Here is a 17656-nt window from a genome sequence, read left to right as displayed (position 1 = left end):
TACATATAATACTAGGTCACTAGGATATATTGAGGCCACTTACTTACTAATTCACTACAGGACTATTTGTAAAGCAAACTTGACAATTGCATCATCCTCGGGTGGAGGCCATGAGAGCCAGTGAGGAGAGCCCATTCTCCTGACAATTTAATACTTTCCCGATACTTTTTGCGTTTTCTTGCAGGGTAATTTAAAAGCTGCAACACTCAGTTTGTTTTCCATTCCCCCACTATTTGCTAATTATACCTAATCGTACCTTTTTGGTACGCTTCGGCGGCATATCAGGCGAGTTTGGTCAAGCCATGGTTCGTATTTTGGCGAGACGCAGTCGAGCCAAAATACCCATGGCGAGACCAAATTAAACGAGCCTGATATGCAGCCGAAGCGTACCAAAAAGGTACGATTAGGTATTTACCGTACCCAAATTCAGCCTAAACTCCGGTTATATTTATCGCTCTGTTGATGCCATGCTTGCAAGGAACGTACTGCAAATTGTGTTGACTAGGTCTTCAACACTTTTACCAAGTTCTTCTTCTGCCTTTTTTTTTTCACTCGTTTGTTTAGAGTTTCATTCTCTAAATTTTCAAGATCAAAATTAAGCGAAAAATTTAGAAATTCCGACTCCATTTTTCAGGCTGAATGTCTCAGTACTCATCGGCAAACATCGCGCAATTGGCGTGCGCGCTCAAGTTTAGTTTTGGCGGGAACGTTTTTCTCTTTTTACGACCGCTAAACATCGCTTAATTTAAATTACGAAGTTCTGTTTTATTGGTAAACCTCTTTTCAATTCATCGTACAGTAACACTTCTTTACTTCAAAGTGACCGTGATATGGTGGCATATCCGGTCAGTGACTTGATATCGTAGGATATCAGGACAGTAGATCGCGCTTCTGATTGGCTACTTGTGAATTTGGGTAAGGTAAAAGCTGAAAATCAACAGTTTGTGTTTTCAGTCCTCCATTATTGACCTCGAAAGGGGGTTCGTTCGAACCCCTCGAACCCCCCTTCCTACGCGCCTGTGTACTTTATTGTTTCCAGTTCGATGGGCCTATAACAGGGGGGGGGGGGGCTTATAAGTGGAATTTAACGGTATGTATTGAACACCTAGACGCATAATTGCATGTACTCGGGCGTCTCTTTATATGGAAATTAACTTTCTTCACATTTTTAAAATATGTTGTGGTGCTGATGCCCCACCCATTGCATTATTTATAGTATAATATTTAACGATTGTAAACTCCGGTATGTAGTCTCAAATCAACACGCTGGCTGATTGACTGCAGACTTTTCTCGTGTCACGCATTTACATAGCAGCATAACCCAGCATCAATCGAAAGAAACAAGCTTCACTTCACTTCAAAAGCTTTTATCACTTCAAGATTTCATTAAGAATAATGCTTGATAGTTGCTCTGACCATTGCTTTTTTGATTCTTTAAGGGTTTCAAACTGTATACATACTAGTTATGCAACGCCTTCGAGTGGTATACAATGGAATATCCCACGAGTCACTTGTATTTTCTCGGTATACACACGAGCCTTTAGGCGAGTGTGTATGCCAAGAAAATACAAGTGACAAGTGGGATATTCCATAGTATACCACGAGAAAGTGTTGTGTAACTATTTTATACCATGCCATAGAAAATATGCTTACTAAATTTCGTCGAGAATACAGTCGCAGCGAACTATGGGAAGGTTGGGTTGAATACCGTCGAATATACAACGGCTTTCCTGTATTCTGATTGGCTGTATTTTCTATGGCATGGTATAAATGTAGATATAGCTCTCTAGGTTTCTCAATGAAGTATACTCCAAGGAGTTTGCTAGTAAAGGTCCCTGATACATTTATAAAGTTCATGGACTGATCTGTTCCAAACTAGACAGTTGTCATGTTTAACTTAGGAACTACCACAGATTTAGAGAATTAAAAATGACAGTATTCAAGCTTACAATCCATGATGGACCATGATGATTGCATTGAGGTCAATGATAAATAAAACAATGAAACAGCCAGCTATGTACTGTATAGGCTAGATTACAAGAAGCTTGGTGAAAAACAGAGCCTATAGTAGTGTACCTACCTATCCAAAGTCCACCCACTTTGCAATCGTCAGGTGTTTTCAACCCTGCAACTCCTTTGAACTTATGATCCTTGTTCATTAAACAGTACCCATTTTGACCAAGGAGTGGAAGAAAGATAGTTTTGGCAATTTTGATATTTAGGTCTGTGTCCTTTGTATCAGCTTTCAGTTTGACTGTGTTTGAAATAACATCATCTGAGAGTTTCGCGAGAGCCTGTTGGTATGACTTGTAGGCTTCATGTTTTTCAGGCTCAACATTTTCTCTTGCAAATTCCTTGTCCAAAGGGAATAACTCTTTGAAAGCTAAGGTATAAAAGGAACCATCATATGAATCCTGTAAGAGGAAATGGTACAAAACACTATGCTCACTTGATAAATTAGCACAGTTGTCCATAAATTATTAATTAAATACATGTATTTGGCTCCTGCCAGTGAGCAGATACTCTTGTTGTACTGCTAATTAAATTTGTTTTTGAAGATTATGCAAAGGGGAATGTTTGTGCCAGTGTCTTGAATACTTGATTATTGCCAGGGGATCTACAGTTTTGAACCACATAAAAACAAAGTTATACACATTTTTAAATCAGTTGAACAAGGTTTACATGTTTACAAAGTACATGTATTTCTCCCATAAACACAAATAATTTACATAAAGGTGGCTGAACACTGAGTTTTGGAAGATTTGAGAACCTGTAGTTCGTCATAACTATTTATTTGCTAAAAGCTAAAGAGCCCATATTTGGCAGATCTAATAAATGACACCGCTGAAGTCAATTTGTGAAGTCCTTATTTGTAAAGTACATCAGTGTAAGCTGTATCTATGGCAAAAGAAGAGATTTTGGTTTTCACTGGATTATAAGCAACAGAGTCAAAAGCAAATTTGGAAGAAAATGAAAACGCTCTGATTCTTCCAACTCCAATTCTGTTGCTTATGATTCCGTTTTGATTTCCACTGAGTCACACACTCTCCACGACTCCGACTCCATTACTGGTGAAAACCAGCCTTCAGAGTTTGGCAAAGGGATCATCAAAGAATTTGGCTAGACAACAATTTTTATACACCAGGGGGGGGGGGGGGGGGGCTATCAAATACAGAGGAAAGGTCAGCCATTTTCTTATTCCTTCAATAACGGCAGAATGCAACACTTTGCATGATGTGATGAACTGTGTTTCTGAAGCTCACTTCAGGCCATTCTTTGCTAGTTTGTTGTAATTTGTCCCTAATTAAAGTCAGTTTGTTGATTAATTTTCTCAGCCACCTGATAAGTCGGTTATTTTGCTTTTTAATTTAAGCTTAAGCTTATACGTACATTTGCAGGGTTTTATACTCTTGCTATATTTTAACAATTTAGACGCACTATAACTGTAACAAAATATGTAAATAGAAAAAGTAACAACAAAATATGTCTCATGTTGCCTTACTTTTGGGATAAATTTTGGATGAAATTCTGTTTTGGTGAACGGCACACCCCAACAGTTTGGCTCCTCGTCCCTGATGTATGAGAAAAACACTCCTTTGGCGTCCATATATGAGCGTATGTAGCGTCTATTACAATCTCGTCCACTTCATGGGACAAGGGACAAGATGGCGAACAACCTCGTTCCCAGGCTTTCTATTTTTCCTCCCTCGTCGAGGCGAATCTTGAGAAGTGGATTATATTGAACAGCGGTGTTACTGGTCACCATGGTAATCGCAAAGGAGTGGATGGGCAGCAGCCAATAACACTTGACATGCTTTGGAATACCGTAATGATTCAATTTAGCGCCCGGGGCGCTTATTTACTTTTGGCGCCTCAAGGGAGGGCGCTTATTCGAGACAGGGCGCTTATTTGGGACAGGGCGCTTATTTAATTTTTTGAGAAACAACCAAAGGTTCATGAGTTTATTTATTCTACGTCGATGAATTCAGTCGGTGCAGTTATCCACAATATGGGCGCTTTATATAAGAATGGGGGCGCATATTAGAATGGGGGCGCTTATTGGAATAGGGGCGCTTATTTACAAAAACACATTCGAAGGGGGGCGCTTATTCACAACAAGAACATTGAGAAGCTTGAGAAGCTTAAAATCGGGCGCTTTGCCTTGAAAGGCAGGGTTCAGTACAGCAGAAACCACGAAGCAGTTACTTAAGTAGCACTCAGTCCGACTGTGTTTGTGTAAGTCACAGGGCTTGCATGAGCTGTATTAGTGTGCATAATATAATATCTAGAACGTTGTCGAGATTGCATTATTACTTAATGACATGATGGTTTCAATTTATAAATGTATCTCACAAAATACAAATAAACGATTGAAGTAGACGACTAGACAATGTAAAGTGTTTTTGCATGGGGGTCAACTGTGTGATGATGTTTCCATTTTTTTCTTCAATCCCCACTGATAAAGAACTGTTGTTGGTGTTATGTTGGTGTTATCACATGTCAAGCCTTTAACAGGGTATGAAAGAACACAAGGATTTAAATTATTCTGGTGCTCAATTTTTGCGTAACTAAAATTAATGTTACTCAAATTCCTGATGGATTCTGTCTTAAACTGTTACGAGCTTAGTATTTCCAAATTATTGCATGTCAATGTAAGGCAAGACAAGACATGCCTTGGTTCTTATGTAATTCTCTTAAAAACACATAAGATATTGACTATAATTTTGTCTGTGCTATGGCAATTCACAGTGGGGTGGTCTTGATGTGTCTTTAACTTGTAGACTGGACTGGACTAGTAAAACGCGGACTAGTAAAACGCGGACTTGTAAAACGCCTCTAGACACTTCGAATTCCTTGGCCACAATCATCTTACGGCTCTCTTCAATACATAATGTCTCAAAAAAAACAGTAACCTCAGAAAGAAGTCAGAAGCAAATAAGGTCGAAAGACCGAATTTGAACATATAACGGCAAATGTTCTAATGTCACGAACGTAGGAGTCGTGTAGGCCCGTCACCTTTATTTACCACATACTGCCCCCAAATTAAAACAGTACCCTCAGAAAGAAGTCAGAAGCAAATAAGGTCGAAAGACCGAATTTAAACATTTAACGGCAAATATTCTAATGTCACGAACGTAGGAGTCGTGTAGGCCCGTCACCTTTATTTACGATTGACTGTTGATTTCTGGACGGGCCCCGTTCTACCTCGTGCGAGCAATACAAACGACTGCACTCAACAGACGTCAAGTAGTGGAAAGAAAGAAACATATGCACACAACTCATAGCATCAATCCCGTTGTTTTAGTAGGGGTTTGCAGAACGAACATGTGCTATACTGCAAAAACATCTCCACGCTAAAACAGACCATAGAGTGCTCAAAAAAGCTAGAAATATGCCGTCGAAGAAACACACAAGAGCTTCAAACACAAATTAGAAAATAGCACAAAGTAAATACGTGCGCTGATTGGTTAAAAATTGTGTTTCTATAACTCGATGGAGACACAGACAGTTGTCGTAGACACGGCAAGCAATATTCACGGCGCTAAAATAAGCAATGCAAAAACAACAACTAATAATTGTGCCAAATTTTAATGTCACAGCTGACGAAAACCAGGTTAAGACTAAACAAATATTTGCACATTTGAAAACAAGCGAGTAATATGTTTACAGAGCCCGCTACACATTCAACAAGCAGCTATTTCAAAGAGAAATAGTGTTTCGTTTCCTGATTGCGGAAGGGTAAGAATAGTGTAACACTTAAGGAGAGGTGGGTTTGGGGTTTACTTTAATTTGGAGAAGGTCCTAGTGTATGTTAAATTTGCCGAATTTATGCACGAGTGCAAAATGAAAAGAAGAACTTCATATTCAGTAGTAACTTAAATTCTCATTTTACACCTACTGTCGATTTTATGTAAAGGAGACATAAACTACGTCCTGCTGCAGTTTGGCTTTCAAGAGTTCAAGTAACACATAAATATTTCTCTTTATAGAAATAGCATATGTCTTTATCTCCAAATTAAGTTAAGTGAAGGGAGCTTGCCTTTATCGTTTTTACTCATCCAGTGGAAATTAAAATGATTTTTTTATATCTGCAGAACACTTTTTTGCTTAAAAATGGCACCCGATAGCATAACTTTGGATGTTACATGAATGGAAAAATAACTTACAGAAAATATTTAAATATATTCCTATCAATGTGGGGAAACATGAAACCACAAGAGTAAAATGCAAGATCAGAGTAATGCAATTAATTTAAATGGTTTATTTTTTGAAACAAACAATCCTAAAATAAATCAGTTCCATAAATAAAGTGTTTTGTGACTATTGATCTCTGATAAAATGCAAAACAACACTTTAATCGAAGATGAAATTATTACCTTTTGACAAAAAGCTTGAGGTATAAACTTCTCTGAGTTGATCACATGCTCAAATCAAATAAATGCCAAATTCATACAAACCAAAACCCTGGTCGACAAGAACAGAGATAAGCACACTGTTTCGAAGCCATTTCTTCAAAATGAAATGCCTGTTGTCACTTTACAAAGACACGTAAACAACCAATGCAAATTAATGTAAAAAGCTACCATACACAGATTTTTAACAAGGATTTTTAATTAAGCAAAATTCAAGTTTAAAGAAAGTTATATGTTGTATATAGGCGTACCAGGATTGTATTTTGCTCGATCCGCGCTGCACGCTCTCCCGGCAAATATAAAATTATCTCCACAGAATAAGACACAGCCAAGTTGCTTCTGTTGTCAGTGTAACAGCCTTGCATTGGTAACACTGATAATAACGATTTGCATTTTTGGCGATACTGTGGAGTTTCGATCAGACCGCGATGGCTTTGAATAATCCAAATAATGTTTATATCATTAATTTAATCTCAGAAATCTGCACCAGCAGTTGCAACGGTAGTTAATATTGAGCGTTACATCAACTAAGGAGACGAATTTAGTTCGACACGGCAGTTGCACACCTTGCTATACGATACTGTCCATACAAAATTTAAACTTTGAGCAGAACTTATCAACTTTCCGTGCAGACTCGAATGTTTTTGCGACGCCGACGTGACACTGATCACGCAATTCCGGGTACATCCACGCGAGAACCCACGCAATTTTGCGTGTATTCGCGCTGTTTGTGACGTCGAAGATGCCGTGAAATTTTCCTGTACAAATAGAATAGGGCAATCTCCCACATTTATACATTCCTCTGTTACATGTAGTGAAATTAACTTTGTAAGTCACCTGCAAATATGCACTTCTCTTTGTAGCGCACTTAAGCTCTACCGTGCGAGCAAACAAGAGATACGCCAAGTCATCCCGTTTTTCTTTGCGCTTGTAAACACTGGTTGGTGGAAATTTACTTCCGTTTCAGAATAACATTAAACGCTACGAGAGCTTTCTCTAGTTTTCTTACAATACATCGCTTTAGTCAAACTTAAAACCATTGCAGTCGTTAGATATTTCTGTTTGCAACGAATCTAAATTTTTTTGGTCATGCTGAGGAATATATTTCCGATATTTGAAGAACATGACTGTTTTTACGAAATTAATTGCCATCGGTCATACGTATTTACTTTGTGGTTACGACCGTTCTTGTGATTGGATAGCAGCCCCCCGTGCGAGCAAACACGACAAGTCATCCCTTTTTTGTTTGCGCTTGCAAACACTGATTGGTGAAAATTTACTTCCGTTTCAGAAAATCGCTAGAATGTTTACTTAACAATTAAACGCTGCGAGAGCTTTCTCTAGTTTTCTTACAATACATCGCTTTAATCAAACTTAAAACCATTGCAGTCGTCAGATATTTCTGTTTGCAACGATTCTCAATATTTTTTTATCATGCTGAGAATATTCTTTCCGATATTTGAAGAACATGTTTTTACGAAATTAATTGCCTTCAGTCAAACGTATTTACTTTGTGGTTACGACCGTTCTTCTGATTGGATAGTAGCCCTCACTGTGTAAATAGTTCACATCGAAGCCAAAATAATACCGTATCGTTTCTGAGGAAACGAAACAAAAATAGTCTGTGAAAGAAATTATCGAAGCGGCTGACCTTTCAAAGAAGTATATGAATTGGCGCAACTTCACTCCATTCTAGGCTTTGCAGCACTTCAGAACTATTCACAGCTCCTCAACAGGACAAGATATTCGTCCAGAATGCCGAGTAAAACTTCTTTTAACAGAAAAATAATGTACTTTCACCTCCAAGGTTCGAGTCGCTGGATCGGCAGCGTCGGTCGTCAAACCATTCGGTTAGTTCGATGAAGCGAAATAAAACCACAATTCTTGACTCCTTCCAGTGCTGGACTTCAGTTAAACCATCGGCTTAGTTATTTCTCATAATTACGTTAACTTTGGGGCCTGTTTTCTTTGTTTGTTTGGCCAAACAACGGTGAATTTTAGCCTTGAAGCAAATGTTGAACAGTTGATTTTAATATTTCTGTTCATCGACTCCCTTACTATGATTGGTTGATTACTGTTCATGACGTAAAACCGCGAGGTGAAGAGAATCTACGTTTTGATGTTAAATAAAGCGCTAAATATTACTTTGATGTGCGTTATTTTCTTTGTGTTGTTTTCTAAAAGAAATAGAAAACATGTTTTCCGTGTTTCTATCGAGTTATAGAAACACTCGTGAAAGTTTGGGAGAACTCGAAAAAGCTGTGGAAACACTCGTCTATCGACTCGTGTTCCCACAGCATTTCTCGTTCTCCCAAACTTCCACTCGTGTTTCTATTTAACAATTAGATTATGAGCTCGAGATTTCTATCGTGTGATAGTTGATGAGGGCGAAGCCCGAATCAACTATCACACATAGAAATCGAGAGCGAATAATCTAATTGTTTTAGTATAGATCTACTAGACGTTCAAAACTTAACAACAAGACAGGTTCTCGTTTTTATTAAATAATGATGTAAATAAGTCACACAACACGCGGATAATTGACAACTTCACCACATTGCATTGGCTTCTGTGTGCGCGTTTGCATTTCATTCACGATTTATTGAAACCGTTATATGCCCGAAACTGAAGGAAAAGCCAAGTTTTTTATTGTAAAATGACGATTGAAAGATGTACTGGCGTACAAGGGCCCTTGGAAGTCAAGTTTTTTTTTTAAATTCGAAAACGTAAAAGATAAAAAAAAAGTTAAGCGAGTTGTTCGCAAGGAAGAAACCACATTGCACTGTTTAGCTTCTGTGTGCGCCTTTGCATTTCATTCACGATTTATTTAAACCGTCGTTTGCTCGAAATTGAACTAAAAGCCGGATTTTCATTGTGAAATGACAATTTAAAGATAGACTGACTTACAAAGGCCCTTTGGAAGTCAAGTTGTTTTATATGTAGGAAACTTGAACGATAAGAAATTTATTAAAAGTTGAACGATTCGCCCGCAACCTTGAATTCGCATTCAATTTTGTTGTTTTATTAAAGTCTTATTGATGCATAAAAAAACTTGCAGGTCGAATCTGTTTAGCCTTTCTTTTACAAATTACTGCTCCTTGATGGGACGATGAAACTGTGTTAGTTCGCAAAGACATTTTAAACTTTATTTCCACAAAATGTCTCGGTGAAACGCATCTCTGAATGTTATAAAATTATAGATTCGCCCGCTTTTAAGAGCGTAAATGAACATTAATTGCTTTTCTTACCGTGTAAAATCTTCATTACATATTTCGGTACAGTCTTTATCTTCTCCAACATCGCCCGGAATAGTAAATAATCCGAGTCCTTCTTTACGGTCAATTTAAAAGCGAAAAAGCGGCGACCATTCTGTTGACAACCGCACGCTGTTTCGCTACTCACCTTCTACAACAGAATAGAAGGTGAGTAGCGTAGCCAATCAGAGAACAGCATTCGTGATAGAACGCTAGTAGATTTATACTAAAACTCGATAGAAACACGGAACATGTTTTCTATTTCTTAATTGTTTCGCTCGCTAAACCGTTTAGTTTTATCCGATTTACAAGCGCTTGTTTTACAAGTCCGCGTTCTACAAGTCCGTGCTTAACAAGCCCTCGTTTTACAAGTCCGCGTTTTACAAGTCCGCGTTTTACTAGTCCTCGTTTTACAAGTCCGCGTTTTACTAGTCCGCGTTTTACTAGTCCGCCTTTTACAAGTCCGCGTTTTACCTGAGTCCGCGTTTTACTAGTCCGCGTTTTACAAGTCCGCGTTTTACTAGTCCGCGTTATACTAGTCCGCGTTTTACAAGTCCGCGTTTTACTAGTCCGCGTTTTACTAGTCCAGTCCAGTCCTCGAAATACAGTATGCCAAAACTCCCCGCCCTCTAAAGATAAGTCCTTGACGGTTCTTGTCGTTTTTCGGTGCCTATTCATCTTCGGCATCTTTCTCATCCACCTCTCGTTCTGTCCTGTGTCTGTCATCACACGAAAGAAAAGCTGATTCTCAAAAAATCTGCCACAAAAGGAAATTGACAAAAACAATATGAAAACCATATATCGAAAGTTTCTTATTCTAAAATTTTATCATACGTCTTAATTCAGAGCTACAAAGAAGTTCCTCCTTTTGAGTTATTGATACTGTTCTTACAGTACCCTCTTTCCACTAGCGAAATTTTACAAAATTCCTTCGCGGCGAAAAGGTAGCGCGAATCCAGAACAGACTCCAATCGAGAGTGGGTTAATTCTAGATTACTATTAATTAACTATTACAACATTCATTTTTAAAATAGTTTCCCAAGCCGACTAAGCTAACTAAACGTCGAGTGTATCTTTCAGTAAACAAAACATGCCGTTATGACGCCGGAAATCCAGCTCACGCATACTATACCCCGTGACTCACGCAAACCTCCGACTTACGTGCTACTACAGTCATTCCTTTCTAAACATTTTTTTTTGACCACCACCGTACCTTTCTACCCAAAAAACTCATGAAACCGCCCGGTTTTAACCTGTTTTAACCTTTCAAAAATTAGAGCGTTCGAAACTAAATAAGATCCGTAATCACAAACAACATACAGCCGTTTACCAGCACTCTTTAAAACTCCTGAAACCCTTCAAAATCAGGCAAAATAAATCTTTGAAATAACCTTTATCAATGTTTCTTATTTTTTATTCAGTTCTATAAAATGCCTTTCATACACTACTGTCAAACAAAAATTTCAATTTCCTCAAAGTTTCAAGACAAAAGAATAACAAATATTTCGTGCACAATGTTATTTGATTAAGCCAATATTATCACGTCTAAAAATACTTCAAGCAATTCAGTGAAAACCCGTTTTTTTTTTCGTATCAACGAAAACCACTTTCGAATAATCAATACATGAAAATAACAATAAGATCAAAAGGAAGAAAGGAACCTTTCTAATTATTTGAAGACTTTCAAAGCCGTGATATTATGCATCCAATCCGCGATAAAATTTAATTACAACAAAATCCAAGTTCTCATTTTGAATTCCATTTTTTTCAGTTGATACCTTTATCCAACTTGTGAAAAATTCCATTCAAGTTCCTATTAATACTGTACATTCCCAATGTTTTGCTCAGGTCTTCAGAAGCGTCTTACTAACCAAATCTAAAATAATTCCAAAACATGCTGTACAAACATTCTACTCTTTGTGACAAACGACTTGACGACCAATTGTTCAGAAATGAAAATCGACACAGTTCTTGCTAAATAAAAAAAAAGTTTTACGGCGGAGTCAGGCTCAAAAAATATACCGCAAGATCACACCCCCATTCATAGTCAGAAACCAGCAAACCATCTAGTTTGCTAAAAAAAACACTGCGTGACATCAATGACGTTACCTTTTTCATTTACAAAAATAACTTTAACTTGTCAAAGTAAGTGCAATTTCACAATGGTGAATATCAGTACAGTATGGGGCCTAGTTCTCGGCCGGGTCCAGTTCTCGGCCACTTTGTGTTTAACGCGTTTTTTCACACTCCAGTTGAATCAAAAGAAAAAGGTATTTCCTTCAAACGATAGACTGATTCATGTTCTTTAAGTATCTTGAGTTTGATCGTTCAATTCCATTTAGAAAGCTCACACGTCGAGTTTACGCGGAGGTAGGTGAATTTGCATTCCCGAAAAAGTTGTTTGTTTACGGCTCCAAATTCATGGATGTAGTTAAATTCGTATTTTATCCAAAAGCCCCCACCATACCAGCTAATTTTTGGCATGTGAAACGTAGAATAATTCAGCTTTCTGCTTTAGTTAACTTTTCGTTGAACCGTTGTATTTTTTGGTCTTAATTTACTTCGAAATTTTTTCTTGCGACGTTTGCGTATTTGCCAGTTCTCGGCCACCCTGCTCGCTATCACAGCTTAGCGCTTGGTTTTTAATATAATTTCATCTGATGCTGCCAGAATGAAAGAAATAAATGTTTTAAAAATAAAGTTCAATCTTATCTCTAAGTTTTGAGCTGACTCTTGTCTTGTCTATTATTTCTACAACACCTAAATCTTTCAAGACCTTTTCACTGCAAAATAAACCATCTAAATGCACGGGTCACACAATGCGGTTTTGCCAGAACCTGCACATAGGCAACTAGGCGCGTTAAAATCCTTCTTTTCTAAAGTAAAACAAAGCATCATAAAAATAATTTGGGATCGATATAGTATAAATAGGTTTACAGAGTGATTTTATGACTGTGAAAATTAATTGAGCATTTTTTTACAGATAATTACGCACAAGCTTTTTAGTGGCCGAGAACTGGGCCCACAAATGGAGCTTTTATTTTTATTATTGCTCGGGCAAATTAATTTTTGACCGGTCGATAGCTTTACACCAAAAAGCTGAATAATGTAGCTAGCTCTGGGAGAAATTTCAAGTTGCTGCGGTTCTTCTGAGGTAAGAAATACAAGTTTACGTCAAAAGTGGCCGAGAACTGGGCCAAGGTGGCCGAGAACTGGGCTCACAAATGGAGCTTTTATTTTTATTATTGCTCGGGCAAATTAATTTTTGACCGGTCGATAGCTTTACACCAAAAAGCTGAATAATGTAGCTAGCTCTGGGAGAAATTTCAAGTTGCTGCGGTTCTTCTGAGGTAAGAAATACAAGTTTACGTCAAAAGTGGCCGAGAACTGGGCCCCATACTGTACTTTGCCCCGTAAGCTTTTTTCTCTGTCCTTCCGCCGAAGCAAAAAAACACAACCTGATTACACATTAACCCAAAAGTCGACCAAGTGTGCCTGCAACGATTTCCAGTCAAAACTAAAATGAAAACCATTGCGGTATGCGTCACCCGTAGCGGTTTTGTAGCAACCCCAAGCTATCCCCGTCTTTTTGGCCGCGCCAGGAGACTACGCTCTAGGACGACCAAAGGGTAAACTATAAATCGGCCACGCCCGATTAATTAGCTACAATTAAACTACCTGAAAGGGTAAGGAGAAAGGGTAGAGAAAACTTAGCTATCGATAGCTAACTTCGCCTGACGCGCAGGCCAAGTAAGTTCGAGTGTTCTCTCGCACAAAAGCTCTATAAGGAAATTTAAGGCAAAAAGCCACATTATTTTAGTAGAAACTTTAGCACACTGCATTTCGATCCAGATGTTTTTTTTTTTTTTCAAAGAGCAACGCGCGCCTACAAGGCTTTATCACGGTTTTCGACACCATTTTGACGGGCAGGCAACGCGCGCGGTTAAAAATTACAGTGTTTGTATGAAAGTATGGGAATCCGACGAACAAATGCCTGTTTCAAAAACTGAATTCTGTACAACATATAAATTTTAAAGTAATGAAACTAGGCAAAAGTTATTTTTCACCAAGTTTGAAGGATAGCTAAGGATGAAGCTGCGCTAGAAAGTGTTCAACTTTTGCTTCGCATCTTAACCTTGCAACTCAAATTAAGCATGTGCGACTTCTCTACTCTTCTCATGGCATCCATTCTCCCCCGGCATCATTGCCAACTACAACGCGTCTCCTGGACGAGGCAACACATAGCTGCGGTAGAAGAAGCAAAAGTGAGTGCAGGATCCAGAAAAACCGTTGAAGGACCGCATGGAGTGCCTTTTTCAAAGACCGTTGCAAGCATAAGGATGACGCTTGAGGCCTTGCACGGTATTGAAAGAGAGCTTAAGATCGATTGTAAACCCGGCCTACATTAACCATGTGAACCCCAAATCCCTGGTTACCTTGATTGTTGAACACTTCAACTCGATGATGAGGGAGGTGTACGAGGTACCTACCGTGCTCCAGTATTCGCGTCAATTTTCCTGCTGCCGTTGAAGAAACTAGGGCTTTCCACAAGTTGCTCGAGATTTCCCAAAAAGTTGCCCGTAATTTCTCAAAAAGTTGCTCAAAAGTTGCTCCAAAAATTCAAAAAAGTTGCTTCTGATAATAAAAGTTGCTCGAAAGTTGCTCCAAAAAATCCAAAACGCTGCTTCTAATCAAGAGAATTTCTCTAAATATATGCTAATTTCCCTTTTTAACTGCGCTGCGCAGTTCTTGCTCTGCACGGGGTTTATTATTATTATTATTATTATTTTTTTTAGTTTTGTCGGTGACCTGTCCCAGACCTCCACTCGGTCGAGCTTGAAGTCACGTAATGTTTAGAAGCTACAAATCAGTAACAAATGAAAAAATTTCTCTTTTTTCGTCTTTTTAAAGTATTTTTATTGTGAACTATTCCATTTTGAAGCGTTTAGTCCATGGAAAATACTAAATTTCCACGCTTTCAAAGAGAAATATAATTTAGCGGGCCAGAATCTATGAATAAATACCATTACGATGGTGGAAAAGAATGTGCTGACATGACAAGTTTCAGTTTCGATCGTCTAGACCTCGAGTCACGTAATGTTTTTAAGGTATTATCAGCTACTTTAAAATCTTTGCAAATCCTTTGGTCTTTACTAAACAAATTTATTGCAAAGTATTTCTCTTTTAAGAGTAATCTATTTGTTTTTGCCTGTGTCATTGAAAGGATTTTAGAGATATGAAGAAAAATTCCCTTCACAAACATGTCCTGACTTATACCGCTTACGTAATTCGGTATGGTAGGGAAATACCCTCTGTGCTAAAAACAGCCTCAGAGTCCGCGCGTGGGAATTCGGCCAGAATTTGCATATAAGAGAATTAATTAATCGCGGCTGGAACAAGTCAACCATGAAATGTCACACAAAGTTTGTCAGTCGCTGCATTTTTAAAACCGCCTATTGTAATACGAAAACCGAAACAGGGTCAAATAAATTTTGAACTGTTGAAGAGGTTCAAAAATAGTAGTAACTTCATAGAAACTGCGAAACATTGTCATTGGGCTATTTTCAGTTTTATGCAAATGGGGAATACTGTCAAAATTCTCACGGATATTTACGTTCCTTGCGTGAAGCTAGACGTACTGATCAATTGTAAAGTTTATCCTCGGAGACCCAGGGGCAGTTGTTGTAAACCTTCGCCCAAGAAATCCCGTCGTCCGGATAAGCGTTTTTTTGGTTTACGGATCAGGATCGTGGGAATTAAATTTGGCCAGCATTAGCATATAGGAAAAATATTTAATTGCGGATGGAACTAGTCAATCATGAAATGTCACACAAGGTGTTTTCTTACCATTTTGCTTGTCAGTCGCAACATTGTTTGACGCAGATAAAGGGGATCTAAGGGGGTGGGGTGCATTTTTTATTCTCCCCCCATGGCTACCCCTAGGGAGGTCACGTGACCAGCGCAGTTTTAAGCTCTAAGAGCTTCTTGTTTGGTAAGATTTCTAAGCAGTTTTACAGCAAAATAAGTATATAAATAACATATTAAAGGGGAAAGTTTGTTTAATAGCAAGAATTCCTTTAACTGAGAAAAATCGTGAAGATATCAATGAGTCATGTTTGCTGACGAGTTTTGTAATGTTTTAATGCAAAATGAGCCGAAAGTTGAAATGTCTTCGGATGCTCCTCGGCAAACTTCGTAAATCTTCGGAAACGTTCGTATTGCCTTTGAACAACACTCGGATAATCTTCGGAGATCTTCGGTTTTGAAATTGCTCAAAATGCAACAAGTTGCTCGAAAGGAAAAAAGTTGCTCGAAGTGGAAAAAGTTGCTCGAATCACGAAAAGTTGCCAAAAAGTTGCCGAGCAACTTGTGGAAAGCCCTAGAAGAAACTGTCAAAAGAACCACCAATTGCGGTTTCAATTACTTCACCAGCAGGAAAAGCTACTATGAAGTACCGGAAGGTATGATTGCTTTCGAAGAGCTCCCTGACATCCCTCGCCCACCTAAGCAGCACGGCATGCAGGGAGACCTGTCGCTTATGCGGAAGTGGGCGAACGAGTACGGCAGGTCAGCACGACAACTTTCTGTGCGCGCGAAGTCCACGAAGGATAACCCAGGCACACTTCCTGTATCTGCGTATGGACGCCGAGGGCTTCAAGCGAACCCATCCTCATCTTTGTCAGAGATCCGAGACAACATAGATTCAGATAGTTCAGGCAGTGATGATGAAGTTGAAGCCGATGTTGACTATGTGACAGTAACGACAGACCTTGTTACTTTCAGTAAAGGCTCAACGCTTTTAAAATATCACGATGAGAGAGTTTCAGGCCCATTTCTGTTTGGAAACCTTGTACAAGATTGGAAACCGCGGTCGTTGACGGACACTGCAAAAGTCCACATGTATGCACCTGATCCAGAGGACTGTCTTCTCCTGCACTATGAATTTACTGGTAATGTGAAGCTTGATCAAGTCGTTTGTCAGCTTAATGGGGATGAAAATATTGCTCATGTTGACGATGATTATCAATTAGAAATCAGTGATGATGTCTATCATCAGTGCGTCACGCGGCTGAGTCGACTTGGAAGAGCGGAGTCTTCTCCTACGGAAAACCGTAGAACCAGCGACAGTTGGCTACACATCTAGGAGTCGTTCGCTTCGTCTGCCTCACAGATTTTGAGAGTAACGTTTCAAAAGTCATTCTTAATTGGTCGGTAGTGGTCTGTAACTGTTGGCATGGTCTTTTTTAGTCGCTCTATCGAGTTAAGTATCTCTCGTAGCTTCTCGTGTAGAGGTTTCCAACCGACTTTTTCCGATATGTAGGAGCGTATTGATCTAAAAAATCATGCCTAGATTTTTTCGTTAGGCTATTTACCGTCGTTTAACGTTCGTCGGTATGATTGTTTTGTGAAGCACGCTTGTAAATAGTGAAATAAGGTACTAATGATATAATTTGGTTGCAAACACTGCCAACTAGTCTCAGAAGTGCTCTAGCTTGATGGGTAAAGTGGCGTAGTAACAAATGTCCGGTTGCTGTTTGTCTCAGTTGTTTCGGTACTGAACTCGGTTAGTGTTTTGTCTTGTAGTTTTATAAAAGCAGAAAAAGTGAAACATGAAAAATCAATGAATCGATTGCAGACTCACATTGACATATAGCAGCTACAGTTGTTTGGTTAAAAGGCGTTTAACGTCCATTCCAGCTCATTTTCAGAACTTGATCGCCGAGCTGGATGAATTAAAACTATTAAAACTTATGACTACGGTTGAACTTGATCATAGCACGCTGGAGTGAATCAGTGATTTGAGAACAACTTAAACTTACTTCAAAAACCATTGACGTTGCGGTAAGTTTTTGTACAAATAAGAAACTATTTATGAGTAATCTATGCGTTGTTGATTACCTTTTAGGGGTTTTGTTATTATAATTCTATACGAAGTAACGCGACGACATCACTTAGAAAAAAAACTACAAAATCAATGCGAAGAGACCT

The sequence above is a fragment of the Oculina patagonica genome, chromosome 11 (assembly GCF_052425735.1).
Source record: "Oculina patagonica isolate OP01 chromosome 11, crgOcupat, whole genome shotgun sequence".
Classification (NCBI taxonomy): Eukaryota; Metazoa; Cnidaria; class Anthozoa; order Scleractinia; family Oculinidae; genus Oculina; species Oculina patagonica.
The sequence above is the reverse complement of the archived record's forward strand: the minus strand, read 5'-3'. Positions refer to the sequence as shown.